Genomic DNA, 12,848 nt, shown 5'->3' with positions numbered 1-12,848 from the left:
GACACAGTAGTACTCGATATCACAGAGGTCATCTACACCATTGGTAGACAAGATACATAACTTATTCAAGATAACACTTAAAACATTTAGAGAATTATAATTGGTTTACTACAGGATAACCATACTTAAAAATGATATTATATATATTATAACAGTACATAATCCCTTCTCACAGTCTCTGTTAAGTGGTGTTAATAATGTTATCTTCTCCGAATGATACTTACAATATAAGATGATGATAATATACCCTAACAATAAAAACAGAAAGAGTGTTAAGAGAGTACAGGCAAAAGATAGCCTTATTATAGTAAGCAATTTCTTCCAAATTACTCTAATCTTATTATAATTCAAGCTTCCAACGTATGGGTGATGATTATTGGTACCAACCTAACCAACAAGAGAACACCACTTGGAGAGTCACCTAGTTAAGCACTAGTAGTGAACTGTCTGACTAGAGAATAGACAGACTATTTGTTTCCTTTTAGAGCTATCACAATAGAGGATAGACAATGGACTTGATGTATCAACCCTATTAACATAAAAATCAACCACTAAGACTGTTGCAAAGCGCAAATATACCTATGCCTTATTTTAATACCTAGAGCTATCATTTAGCGGATGGACAGTGGACTTGATGGTACCAACTTAATGTACATAAGAGCTATCACTAGGAAGTTTGCCATTGCTAAGCGCTAATATACCTATTTTACATTTCCATACCTAGAGCTATCACTTAGAGGATAGACAATGGACTTAAAGGCACAATGCACATAAGAGCTACCATTAGGAAGGTCGCCATTGATAAGCGCTAATATACCTATTTGTCATTTCCATACCTAGAGCTATCACTTAGAGGATAGACAATATACTTGAAGGTATCAATGTAATGAACATAAGAGTTACCACTAGGAAGGTCGCCACTGACAAGCGCTAACATACCTATTTCTCATTTCCATACTTAGAGCTATCACTTAGAGGATAGACAATGGACTTGATGGTATCAACCTAATTAACAAAAGATCTAGCACCAGGAAGGTCGCCATTGCCAAGCGCTAATATACCTATTTATCATTTCCATGCCTAGAGCTATCACTTAGAGGATAGACAATGGACTTGAAGGTATCAACACAATGAATGTAAGAGCTACCACTAAGAAAGTCGCCATTGACAAGCGCTAACATACCTATTTCTCATTTCCATACTTAGAGCTATCACTTAGAGGATAGACAATGGACTTGATGGTATGAACCCTATTAACATAAGAGCTACCACGATTATGGTCGGCATTGGCAAGCGCTATATACCTATTTCTCATTTCCATACTTAGAGCTATCACTTAGAGGATAGACAATGGACTTTATGGTATGAACCCTATTAATATAAGAGCTACCACGATTATGGTCGGCATTAGCAAGCGCTATATACCTATTTCTCATTTCCATACTTAGAGCTATCACTTAGAGGATAGACAATGGACTTTATGGTATGAACCCTATTAATATAAGAGCTACCACGATTATGGTCGGTATTAGCAAGCGCTATATACCTATTTCTCATTTCCATACCTAGAGCTATCACTTAGAGGATAGACAATGGACTTGATGGTATCAACTCAAATAACATAAAGCTACCACTACAAGTATCGCCTTTTGCTAAACGCTAGTAGAAAGCAAGAACATAGACCAACTATTTTTATACTTTTATTTCCATGTTTGGTTTGTCACTTGAGGAATCGAAGATAAACCATTGAATTGTCGGGGCTTACCTACCCATGTTGAAACTCAAGATTAGACTAATGCTGAGAAACAATAGACTATTATGTCAAATTGATTATTATAAAATAATGAGAGTACAAATTCTGAAGAAATAACCGACAATTCAAAACCTAAAAGCCTCTGTTCTATTAATCAACCTCATCATCACAGGCCTTTACATCTTTATCAGATGATTCAACTGTGCTAGAAATCAAAGTATTAATAGTATGTAATGTCAGAGATTACTTTCAAAAGAGATAACTGTACACAAGACATGGTTAGAGAATACTGCTATTAAATTCTTTCAACCAACATCATAAAATTCAAATAGCACATAAATAATAATGAATAACATTGCCCGAAGAGTGAGTAAACGAGATAGCAACAGGATCTGTGGAACAGAGACAACAGTATCAGCAGGCAGCCCCACAGCCAATAGCATGAACAGAAAGCCCACAAGGAACAGTATCAGCAGGCCGCCCCACAGCCAGCAATAAAAGCAGTGATGCAACCAGTCATGATCAGCAGTGCCATAACCAGCAGTACCAGCAGCCCTACAGCCAGATGTATTAGCAGTCTCACAGCCATTAGTATCAACAATGGCCCAGGCAGCAAGGCCGTTTAAGAATAGTACCTCATGAGGAGGAAGAATTCCCTATAAAGTTATAATGGGAAAATTTGCACAAGCAAATATACCTACCTTTATGATATTTACTTTTTCAAAATTCTGGTAAAATTAATTCCGAATCTCTATCACTAAAACTTTTAGCATTATCATTAAGACATGGGATTCAAATCCTGTCTTTGTTAATCAGGAATAACAATACTAATCTCAGTATAAATTGAGGTACCTACCTGATAATATTATAACTTCAATGAAAATTGCCTTCAAGTATTACATTCGAAATTGTAAAATATTGATACCTAGTTCGGTTAGATAGAATAGTTCCCCTTTTTATTATTAACTCATAGGTGAAAAGGAAGGAAAAATAGTTCATTATTAACATATAACTTACATCACCATTAGCGTTTTCTCTAAATTATGTTGTTGTAGATTTATTATGTTGTTGCTGATCAGCCCAAAACACAGTTTACAATTAATATAAAAATTACAACAATAATGTCCCTCCACTTAATCAATCGGAACCAAACTGCAGTGGAGAAGTAACAATAATATTTTCATGATAAATATATGTTTACCCTATTTTTCCAGTAAATAATAGGACGTTACTATTACTGTCCTAAAAACAAATTCAATAATTATTACACTAAAGAGATAGCTGCGTTAACAATGTTATGTGTGTTAATGTGTTGTGTGTACGTTGTTCTATCATCTGATTGGTGGGTGAAAGGTTGCATAGAGGAATAGGAAAAAATTCCACAACAAGTTTTATTTATTATTACCACATAAAAAATTATACTAAATGTTATTACCAAGCCCATATGGTCGATATTAGGTAATACACAATAACGTGGGCTCAGGTAATCTATTTTAATAAAAACAAAATCTTAATTATTCCGAAGATAATTATCACACAAGTACATAATGTAAATGCACTTCCCCTCTTTATACTTTCAGCCTCATTTAACAATATCTTATAATAAAGAGGAAAGTTTAGTTCAGTGGTTCTGAATATTTTAATGAAAAAGGTCATTTGAATAAATGTATCGAAATTCTTACTTGCACTTATATTTGTATTTTTTCTAATCAATTTGACATGTTGTCTTAGGATTCATTTAACTACTCAATGTCGACAACAATTGCCAACTTAGCACAGGATGTTACAATCAATCTTGTGTCTGGGTGCCCTCGTCATTACCCGTTCTTCTTTATGTATTTCTTCTTCTTTTATGTATGTAAACAAATAATGTGTAACTTTGATAATTATTGTAGCCCTTGGTGTGCCAATGAAAAATGAGTGTTATACTATATGATGAAGTCTCACAGTCCTTTCGACTATAACTATCGTTGTTGTTCAAGAGCTTCGGAAATGTGCTCTATGGTGAGGTCCCTGTGAGGCTATTATAGCCAATCTTGATGTTGAGCTCCATCAGAAATTTGTTCTTGTGTAGTTATTTTGTTGTGAAATTGATAGTAATGTGAAATAGGTATTTAATGTACTTGCTCAACTTCAACTTTATTATTTAGAACTATGTATCTATTCTAGTACAGTATAGTATAACCATATATAACATACATAATATCGATTCCATTCTTGAGAACTGGTGAAACTTTTTTAGCGAACAGTTATTATTCTTATTGTTTTTTACATGATAATATCAAAACGTTTGGTGGAACGCCGCGCTGAGTTTATCAGGAGACGGCTGTGCCTCTGACTGCCTTTATTGGGATTAAAGTCATGGGCAGCTTAATTAGCTTTTGTGATAACAATGTATGTACTTTATTCATTAATGAATAATCATATTATTGGTACTCGTTTCAATTTAAATGTTTCATTCCCAACTAAACTTTGAACATCTACACTGTTAAAAACCTCTCGAACAAGGAGCGAGTATAATTATGAGATTAAACGAACTTACCTGTAAGTGAAGTTCTATCTCAATTATACGAAGCTCCTTGTTCGAGAGGACTCCCTCCCTTCAATTTTAATATCCCGCCCTAAAGCTTCCACAGGTGATGGAGTTGTCCATGAAACATGCTTTAAACATAATGACATTAGTTGACAGGTGCGCTCGGAAGCGGGAAACTAACTTTTTTTTTTAGCTTTGGATATGAGCTTTGAAAATTGTGACGATGCTGGAGCATAAGACGTAGACTACACTGTTAAAAACCTCTCGAACAAGGAGCTTCGTATAATTGAGATAGAACTTCACTTACAGGTAAGTTCGTTTAATCTCATAATTAAAGACGTAAAATATTATGAAAACAGAAATTTACGACTTTATTGTACCTATACCAAGATACCTACCTACTATCTATAATACCTACTTAATACCCTAATAGGTAAGTTAGGTAGCTATAGGTAGAAAAAGTAGCTTTTCGCTTTCAACTTTACGCAGACGGCGATTGTCGTAGATGCGTAGGTAATGTAACCTACCATAACGTAACCATTTGTTTAAGTCTGAAGAGGTAACAAACATATAGGCAGATTTACCTACATACCTACTACGCATCGCATCGCATCGGACCTATCATTTGCGTTTGCGCGACTCAGCCAGTAGGTAGGTACCTGCCTACCTACAATCGTAATAACACGTGACCTCGCGCAACGCAACAAGCCAGAATGGATCTTATCTTTATAATGACATAAAGTCTATAGTTGCTCGACACACGTAATTGAGACGTAGTTGTTTACAATCTTGTACAAAACAGTGCACCGCGCTTACAGGGCTTATAGGTATATATTATAGCGGTTATTAAACTACCCAAACGCGATGCGTCGAGATTACTCGAGATCGCGGGCTCGGGCATCGGGATCGGGCAGTGTTATAATAAATAGTTCATTGGTGGGCGACCCACGATTTCGTCATACATTTTATAGGTAGGTAGGAATTAGCACCAATGTCATGACTTATAAGAAGTGTTATATATTTTTTTCTTTGAGCTTCTATATTTGCAACTTTTTACCACGCACTTCGCATGTTGCCAGTTCGGCGCCTAATCGCGCACCGCGGAGAAATACTGTCACTCACGTCGCTATATTAACAGTAACTTTGCGTCCCACTTTTTGAGCGCTGATGTTCAATCTATGTCCGAAAAAAATCAAGACTAGTGGGAGCTTTCATCGAAAAAGCTGCCTAATGGTTTTGAGATATAACAAAACAATGTATTGTGGAATTTTATAAGTACCTAACTATGTCTATCTTTTAGGAATCACTTATCATACACATTTTATTTAATATTTATAAAATGGCTACGTTAATACGTTAGTTACCTACCTACTTTAATGAATGTTATAATTGCCCTTTTCTTCCTTTACGTTAGGTATGTTACCTCCAACAACTTTGCTTTACATTCACCTTTTGGGGCCTTTGGCGACTCAATCATAACCCTGACACTAGGGTTGATTAGGCTGGTATTCCACCCACGACAAGAAAATAAGATTCACGACATTATTTAATACAATTTTTCTTTTTAGGTTCATCAGGTACTTTTTAAGTACTGACACCGAAAAAGGTGTACAAAAATAAACGGCTTCGCGACTGCGAACTTGAAGAGCTCGTGGAGCCGCCAGCAGTAGCATACCAGTTTAACACGCCGAAGAGAAGACGGTTGTCAATTACTGAAGACACGTCAAAATGCAAAGTATTAAAAAAGAAATTAGTATTGTATCTAACAAAAACAAAATGTAATACCTTTTGAATTAAAGAAGTAGTTTAATTGAATATTTATTGTATTTTCATTCTAGTCATTAAAAAAAATCCAACTTCATTAAATTTGATAATTTTAATAATCAAGTAGGTATCTTAATTATCATAAACTAATACTATGTATTTGTATATAATATATTTGTTGTAATGAACAATTAATTATTTATAGTTACTTTAAATGATACCTATCTATGTAATGGAAAGGGGATAGTAAAATAAAAAAGACACATTTCTATTGTTTAGTTATTTATTCAAAACCATACAAAAACTCAGTTGAATCAGAAAGGCTGGATCAGTGTTTTTCCCAGGAAAACCTAGGTAACTATTTGGTACTCAACTAAAACTCATTTAAACAGGCACATTATTGCCAGATTCACATTCGGCTGTTTGCACATCCTTTCCTTTACTACTTGGGCCACATTATCTTTCCACTTATTTTATATTATCTTGACTCAACCAGGGTACTCGCTACATTATGTTACCTACAAATGAAAATATAATAGTTATTAAAAGAGCACATTAATTTTGATCGGCAATGATATTCAGAACAAAACATTTCTACCACCCATCAGGTATTATAGGCATTAGTTTATCTATGTATCACATAAACATAAACGGCCTATATACGTCCCACTGCTGGGCACAGGCCTCCCCTCAATCAACCGGAGGGGGTATGGAGCATACTCCACCACGCTGCTCCAATGCGGGTTGGTGGAGGTGTTTTTACGGCTAATAGCCGGGACCAACGGCTTATCGTGCCCTCCGAAGCACGGAATCATCTTACTTTTTCGGACAATCAGGTGATTCAAGCCTGAAAAGTCCTTACCAAACAAAGGACAGTCTCACAAAGTGATTTCGACAATGTCCCCATCGGGAATCGAACCCGGACCTCCAGATCGTGAGCCTAACGCTTTAACCGCTAGACCACGGAGGCTGTTACGTTGTGCTGTTGTGTTGTGTGTGTGTGTGTTGTGTTGTGTTATGTATCACAGATAATATAATAACATAACATAAGCAAGATCTTGCATCCCATTGAGGTAGTCAAAGTAACATTCATCACAAGATGAACTGAGCACACGCACCTCACAAGCTTTCTGTTGGGCTAATGATAGGCCGTATCGCTACCTATAATGGTCGAGCCAACTGTGCTAGATGTGAACTGTTTAAAATAAATTAATGCAAGTCCGGTACCAGGGTTTGAACTGGTGTTCATCGTTTGAGATGCAAACAAGTGTACCATTATGACCTATTTTATATTAGAGTAATAGTGACTATATAATAATAGTAGGTATATTGCAATGTATATACACCTTGTGTGCCAAAACTCTGCTCTGTCCGCCCTGAGAAGGAGACTTAAGGAGAGTAAGTGTGAGTTAATACTCTCTTATACCAATGAGTAGATTCGTGGAATGGAGTAGTAATAGTAGGTTCTATTTTTTACATTTAGACACATGGATGACCTATTACGCATGTAATCCGATGAGTTTGAAATTTATCTACTTTATTGAACATTTAGATATTCGGGCTAAAAGAAATGGGTTAATGGGATAATAATTTAAGCATACATACCTGGCATAGTGCGATTCTCATTTATGCAGAACAGAAGTCAAGATTAAGTTTTCACTATAATACCTACAACTCCAAAGAAAATATTTTTCTTTGAAAAGTAGTGTGGCTTTCATGAGGTAGACTTTTATCATATTCATCACTTGGTCATGGTCAGAAAATTGTTGATATGTGGTTCTAATAGCCTTTGCATGTCATTCTTCACAATGGTTATCATCGTCTTTAGAGATCTGAAATAAGTTACAGGCTTAAATTCACAACACGCTCACTGCCTAACTAGACTTATTTAACTTTTTTCAACAAACAGTATATTATGATTTGTACCATAGATAGGTGACAGCTACACAAAAAAAGTATCTACTACATACATACTTATACTCACGGCTGTAATCCCGATTAGGCTGGGCAGAGCCACGATTAAGCAGAGACTAATTTGGAAGCACTTTATACAAAGTCCTCAGGTGCTTAACCGGTGGTCCAATGTAATGATTCATCATGCTAGAAAAGACTTGTCTTTTATAAAGGTTCTCCTCAGTCGGTTTTACGAAACGCCCGGAATGATAAGGGACGATTGCGTTCTAGGTAGGACCTTAGCTATGTTTTTAATTAAGTATCTTCCAGTTTTAGTAACTAATTAGATACTTACAGGAGTTGGAGATATATTTTTGCCAATACAAAATGAAGACCACCAAACATCAGAAATAATCGTATGTCAACTAACAACTGTCACCTTGACAATGTCACAGATCATTGTCACAGATTATAATACTAACATGTCAACGTTGAGAAAAAAAAATCCGTTTGCGCCATCTATTATCTTAATTTTACTCTAAGTAATATATTGTGCTTACAATGACTTGCACTCAGTAAGCTGAAATTTCACTAGATGTCGCTCGATTCGTTCGATCCCATCAATAAATGACCACTAGATGCCGCTAAAAAAAGGGCGTTTTAGCGGCATCTAGTGGTCATTTATTAGAACTAAAAATAGCCCGAAGAATTGCCCGAGTTAGAACGGCACAGTTTCGTTGTATGACGTGAGGCATCTGTACGTTAGTATTATATGATCTGTGGCATAGGTAAATGAACCCATAAAACACGACGCGTGACGTCCCGTAAGTAAATAACAGAAACGTCGGGAGACTTCTGTTGTTCGCTGTGGTCTTAGTTCGATATGGGAACCTCTGGCAGATGGGCTAATGTCGAAGGAGTCTCGGTTTGGTTTGGAGGTTATGTCACCGGCCGCCGCCGGGCGTCGCGGGGCCGAGGGCGCGGGCGGGGCGGCGCGCGGCAGTGCTCGCCCGGCCCCTCAACCGCGCGCATGTCCCTGCGCCGTCCTTCCAACCTCCACAACGGCTCCGTTACATAACACCCTCAAGAACATTAAAATCTCATAGTGTTAAGGCTTCTTTCTGTGATCAATAACTTTTTTGCACGTTTACACGCGTAGTTTTAACATAAGTTAGCGTTACGTAAGCCGCCGTCCACGAAGCTTCGCTTGCCACCGCTTAATGTGATATTCGGTTGTGATATTTAGGCTAGCTTTTTGCTCGTAGTGTTAGTCAATTGGTAGTGAGTAGTAACGGAGTCGGTATCCCGGGTCTTGGCCGCCGCTTGACTCGTCCTTCCTGTCACTTGTTGAGCGAGGGTGTTCCTTTGTCCGTTCCCTGTTCCCGGGCGAGTGGGCGCCGTGGGCGCGCGCGTGGGTCGTGTCGGGTACTTGTTGATCGCGCGGCATGCGCGTGTAGCCGCAGCGTGGCGCGGCACGGCTTCGCACGCCTGGTGGCGGCGCGGCACGCCATCTGGCGCCTCCGCCGGTCCGGCTCGCAGCCCGCACAAGACGCCAATGACCATGAACAGACCAACCATCTGTACGTCTCTTCTCTTTCTTCACTGTCTGCCTTGCAAGCTTTTGTTACGCTCTCACTGTGTCTGTCTTTGTTTTGTTTATATTATGTGTTGTCTTAAGCTATCTTTAAGTTCGATCACTTCTTTCTCCTTCATGAAACTGACTTGATTTTCGACTTTACTGAGCAACATAGCACTTAATGTGCACAAAAATGAAACACTACACTCAAAATTAAAAAGCCTCTTCGCAAATTTTACTTTCACAAAAATGAAAGCCACGACTCACAAAGCCGGCGGGAACGGCAAAATAAGCTAACCGGGCGTCCAGCCCGATCTATTTTGAGCCGCGCATTAAGTTTGTTTAGCCGCTTCCCAGCTGCGCTTCGTATTGCCTTCAGCCCCCACATTTCCCGGAGTTTGCGGCCAGTCAGCTGTTTGCATCGTATTATATGAACTTCACAATAAATGTTGTCACGAAACGTTGTTTTATTTTGCGCTTTTGTTGTACTTGTACAGCCTACCATACATGCTATTGCTTACGATTGATATTAGTACTACATTCAGCGCTCAGTCAATATAACTTGCGTTCAATCGTGTGCAATAGAGTGAGCGTACCAATCATGAAAATCGAAGCTTTTGTAGTCAGTGTTCTAGATTGAGATCAATGTCTGCCACAAACATTATATACCTATTATATGTTATTTATGAATTGTTTTACTGTGTATTTGCTCATGAAAGTGAAATTTATTAATTTGTGTATCGCGTGAATTAGAAACGATTTTATCTGTGATTACGTCATGGTTTTGGAAACTTAACTTTGATAAGGTTGATAATTTTAAGCGGTCACCCTAGCGGGGCCTTAACCCACCCCTAAATATATAACCACTATAAATAAGTAGGACATTTTTATTAAGTATTTATAGTATATTTGTTTAGATTTCAGATAACGAATAATTATACTTATAAATAAACATTTCAACATATCACTTGTTACCGAAAAAACGGGAAAACGTATAAATAACATACATTAAGTAATTAGTAACTACAAACATTCAAAATGAGCCAGCTATATCACAGTGGATCGATAAACACCCCTATTTCTTTGACATAAAAGTCTTGTTAACCAGCTTAAGTTTCACATCGATAAGTTTGACAACTCCCTCATAAACATTCTATGCATTCAGCTTTATGTATTATTCAAGAATCGTCTCTGTCCTTGCGTTGATAGAGATAATTATAGGATAATAGCAGAGTATCGTAATAGCTAACGTTTAGACGGTTATCTGTAACAGTCGGCCATTACTGATTGATTATGCGACCCATCAATGTTGTATATACATATTTACAACAAAGTAGTAATCTAGTATATTACCTAGTAGTGTAATATATCTGCTAGATTTCTAAACTGAACTTTACAGGTAAATTAAGACATATTATTTGTGTACTATGGATAATTTGTCGTGAATGAAAGCCGAAAGATTTTTGAATTTAACCAATGATAATGGATATTGCAGAATACGCCATCGCTTTTATGTCACTCACAATTTAAAGACAATAAGGCTTAAGTGTATACTTTTGCGTGCACTCGGAAACAAAAAAAGAGAAATTAATGCTTACTTACTATCACTCGGACTATTACTCACACTATGCTTTCAGTCCTTTAAATGGATAAACCGGCTATTTTGATTTATGTTATAAGTCTTTCTTTCTGCGATATTCTCGCTAATAGACAAATAGTAAAGCTGATTGATTTTCCTATGACTTTCTTAACAACTGAAGTAGTTAAAATAGCCACCCACTCTCGGTATAGGTAGTACATTTATAAAAAATCAAAGTAGTTCATATTTTAATTCAAAAGCAAAGGTCACCGTCTCCCATAGGAAGCTTTGTCGTCGTGAATTTTAATTTAGTACATTCTAGACGTCTTAGCAATGACTTATTCTCGAACCACGTAGAACATGAAATGAAATTCTCTTACGTTATAAACTATGTTAGTGTCACTAGATGACGTCACGTCACATTCACTTTTCATTTTATACGCATAGTGATAATGAGAATTCTTATTAAGTTTATACATACTTCTTTTATTACGTATTTTTTGCATATAAATATATTAATTGTTAATATGTTATACATAGCTGTCCATTAGGCGACGTAATCAAAATCTGAAACTGATTTAAAATAAATGTATTTTTCATGTTTACAAAGAAACTAACCTGGGACACTTTTTTTTTTATCTTTATTTAAGAGCTTAGTCACAAACAGAAACTATGTCGCTCTATAAGGCAACAAAAATGAGTACTAAAAACAAATTACATTATTAATCTTAAGTTTACGCCTATATTGACCAATTTATAAAGTGCTTTGGCCTTTTTCGATAATGGGTTTGCCAAAGCAATGTTACATCCTCCAACATATCTTAAATCAACCTGGGACACTTTGGTACAATATAATTTTTTTAACGTTCATAACATAAACAGCCCATATACGTCCCACTGCTAGGCACAGGCCTCTATGCAATTACTTAACCGGAGGGGTTTGGAGCATACTCCAACACGCAGCTTTCCTACAGGTTGGTGGAGGTGTTTTCTATGGCTAAAAGCCGGGACCAGGGCCCTTCGTACCACGGAATGCTTTAGTGGTGTTACCCCATGGAAAACGTCACGAAAATGCAAAATATCGTAAAATTTCGTTTAAAATAAAATTAAATTATACATTTAAATGTTCTGACCGATTACATTATGGAATAATTATCATAATAAAATTATTCCCAGGTCGTGCTCCAATCCAATGAATTCGACTTAATTGAATTCATGTTTGGAACAATAGATAATTGATATCACGTGGTTTCCAGGACTAGTGGTCTTGCCCTATAACATAGATGGCGAGAAGTGGGTGTATATATGTACATTTCAACCTACCTCTTTGGGGATACACGCATGATGCTATGATATCTTATAAAATTCTAAATTATCTCTTTGGCGTCTCTGGCATACACACCTTTTTATAAGTTATTTTACTTTCGATAAATTCCTTTAAATTCAATTTTTAATAATCAGAATTATGTACTTAAACAAAAGAAAAAATAAATTATTACAGTTGTTGTTACTATCTTCGCAATAATGTCAAGATAACCCAAGAGATTTAAACCACCCTTCAAGTTACCTAAAGATAAATATATTTATGGCGAATTTTGTTTATAGCGTCAGGTTACGAAATTATGTCCTACAAAGAGGAACTTAGTAATCATTTTATAGATAACCGTGACTTGATTCTGTAGTCAACTTCCACGATGTACCCGAAATGAATGACATTACAAGATTTTGCCATTCATGGAATTAATCATTC

General features: G+C 36.6%; 2 protein-coding genes and 1 long non-coding RNA gene across 6 annotated transcripts in view; 2 read left to right on the top strand and 1 right to left on the bottom strand.

Annotated features, from left to right (window-relative positions):
* Positions 1-12,848, top strand: part of LOC126374669 (potassium/sodium hyperpolarization-activated cyclic nucleotide-gated channel 2) — a 317,872-nt gene that overhangs the window by 130,816 nt on the left and 174,208 nt on the right. The window lies entirely within an intron of this gene.
* Positions 1-12,848, top strand: part of LOC126374664 (GPI ethanolamine phosphate transferase 3) — a 387,485-nt gene that overhangs the window by 249,635 nt on the left and 125,002 nt on the right. The window lies entirely within an intron of this gene.
* Positions 6,300-8,457, bottom strand: LOC126374695 (uncharacterized). The gene is made up of 3 exons (XR_007567471.1): positions 8,299-8,457; positions 7,656-7,882; positions 6,300-6,568 (listed from the first exon to the last, which is right to left on the bottom strand). It is a non-coding gene; the product is annotated as an uncharacterized LOC126374695 (long non-coding RNA).

Source organism: Pectinophora gossypiella, chromosome 17 (assembly GCF_024362695.1).
Source record: "Pectinophora gossypiella chromosome 17, ilPecGoss1.1, whole genome shotgun sequence".
Lineage (NCBI taxonomy): Eukaryota > Metazoa > Arthropoda > Insecta > Lepidoptera > Gelechiidae > Pectinophora > Pectinophora gossypiella.
Note: the sequence above shows the minus strand (reverse complement) of the source record. Positions and strands in the feature narration are given on the sequence as shown.